This window comes from Lactuca virosa, chromosome 3 (assembly GCF_052849685.1).
Source record: "Lactuca virosa cultivar CGN04683 chromosome 3, Lactuca_virosa_CGN04683_v6, whole genome shotgun sequence".
NCBI classification, from domain to species: Eukaryota; Viridiplantae; Streptophyta; class Magnoliopsida; order Asterales; family Asteraceae; genus Lactuca; species Lactuca virosa.
In genome coordinates, this window is record NC_136428.1 from 185,805,122 (window position 1) to 185,808,165 (window position 3,044).

The window sequence follows — 3,044 nt, forward strand, 5'->3', positions numbered from 1 at the left end:
GGATCAAATAAGCATGCAAGCAAACAACAGAAAACTCCATTTATTAAAAAAAGAAAAAAGGTACACACACAAACATGTACATATAGACACGCTAACAGATACATATACAAAGAAAAAAACTTGAGGAAAAAAAATTGTTGTGTAATGAATAATGACACAGACTGACCTTGTATTCAAATGAAGTTTGATAAACATTTTATATACATAAAGTAACAGTTACATACACATTCACATATTACGATTAGGAAGCCTTGAAATCAGTCATTATATAAATCATGTATGCGACTTAATTGATATATGTTTTGATCATGTTATATCATCTTAATTATTTGTTTAAATATTAACATTACAATCAAAACGAATACCACTTTCTTGGAACTCAGAAGCATTGGGAGCAAATAATAGAAGACTCCATTCATTAAAAAAAGAAAAAAGGTACACACACAAACATGTACATATAGACACGCTAACAGATACATATACAAAGAAATTGATAAAAAAAAAAAAAGCAGTAGAAGGAAGATGAAGATGAATGAAACAGACACCTTCAAGAAAAACAGACGGCAAAATGAATATTTGATTTTAAAACTCATTATCAAACAAATAAAAAACCACCAACCCCACTCCAGCCAATATACAAGCACATATGCTACTTTTATCCTTAGCAACCATTGAATCCACGACAGCTGCCGGAACCGCCGTATGCCGCCGGAAATCTGTAAACGTTGGTATCACCGGAAATTTGCATTTTCATTCTCGAGATCTAGTACCTCTGCCTCTACTCCTCCGAACATCGGAAACATCTTCTCCCTGAACCAACTCTCTATTAATCTCTAACCAACCAAATTTGGTCCAAAACAACCATAATGTCGTTGGAACCACTAACGGCCGACTATCCACTCGCTCCGGATATGCTTTTTCACCACCTCCTTCCGCCTCCAACCATGAGAAACCACTTCCTCGCAAATCCTCTTCCTGAATCATTACCAATGTTAGCGACGGCGTTCCGTCTACCACCTCCGGCGGATCTGGTTTCCTCGAATCTGAAGAAGAACGCTACCAGATCTGGTTGCAACGACCACCACTCGCTCGCTCGTCGGAAACCATTTCCTTCTCGTCCGTTTTTACCAGATCTGGTTCCCGATATGGTTTCATAGACCACGACCTAGAGGTTTTTCGTTCTACTTTCACCGACCGTCGTCGAACTGCGTCTCAGACCAAAGAGGCAGTGATTTCTTCTTCTGTGCTCTCCATATCTCTACTGTTTCTAGCGGAACTGTAATTACAATGTAAGCTCCCTTCTCTTGGTAGCCCTTTCTTTGTTTTTCTCTTTCCCTGTCTATATAAATATTAATTGACATGAGTACTTGTGGATCAAAGTCTCGATGTTTGTTTTATAAGATCGATCAGCGTTTTTGACGACGCGTTGATTTAATTTAATCAAGTGAGATTGTTCGCAGTGAGGTAATAAATATGAGTATAATTTGGTTGTGTGTGCATCCGATAGTGTTCAAAGCATATTTCGGTGATGTTAGTAATTAATTTGGTGGTGTTTCCCATGGAGTAGAGTTGCTAAGGTACAAATAACTGTATAATAGGTCATCATATTTTTTTAATATTTTCTGAAAGTCATCTTTTATTCGTTGCTTTGGATGGACAATTTTAAAATGTGGTTTTATTGCTTTCTGCCAAGCCATTTAGCTTTAAAAGATATATATATATATATATATATATATATATATATATATATATATATATATATATATATATATATATATATATATATATGGGCTTAGGGAATATGTGGTTGTCATGTACCTAAGCTTATATATAGAACCCTCCAAACAATGTAGTTTTGATCCATTTATATCCAAACTAATCATGATATCTCTTTTACTATTCTTCCTTAATCATTTGACTTACTAAATCGATCAAATTTATGTTCTTTTTCTTCATTGTGTCTAAGAACTTAAAGCATTAATAGTCGTGACCATTTAATCAACCCTACTAAATTCTAAATGGAAACTAATAGAATAAAAGAGAAAAGAACAAGTCATAACTCAATCAAGCTTTTCACAAAATCATTGGATATAGTTTTTCAATTGAAAGACAAAACACTTGAGTTATATTCGTTAAAAAATATTGGTTTTTTATTTTCTCTATAAACTTCAATAATTATTTGCAATAAAAAGATATATAATTGATTTTTTTTCATTCCATAATTGAACTTAATTCAATGGTATTCTATTAAAAAAAAACTAAAAGAAAATGAAATTGGATTTGCTTTGTTTAAAACTACATTATTTAAAAGGTTCTATACCTAAGTTTAGGTACATAACAGTCACATATTCACTTTTCCATATATATATATATATATATATATATATATATATATAATAATGATATTGTATTATTTTTCTTATGATTACAACTAATGAGTCTAACATATATTTATGTTTATGTGTTATTAAAATTGTTAAATATAAATTGTTATTGAGCCTAAATCTCTAAAATGAACGGAGAAAAAATTCGATGAAAGAAAACAACATGATTGGTTTGTTATTTTATATAACACGATATCAAACAATTCTAAAACACCAAAATAAAATTTATGATATACATAAACGTCTCAAATAAAATGTCTGTCATAACAAAATAAAATATCTTGGAATAACTAGTAATTGAGATAAATATTAATCGATTAACCATTTAAATACATAATAAAACGTCTATCGAATTGAGAACGTCTGTTGAAACGAAAAAGAAAAAATAAATCTTGTGTACATAAATCACATGTAATTAAATACATGTAAATCATATATGATTAAATACACATAATCACATATGATTATAAGTACCTAATGAATATTGTCAATATCAATCATATATGATTAAATACACATAATCACATATGATTATAAATACCTAATGAATATTGTCAATATCAGTCATATATGATTAAATACATGTTATAATTTTTGTGTAGGTTCTCGGAAAGGAAATGATCCATCTTGCTCATGCTAGCTAATTTTTAAGCTCAAGGA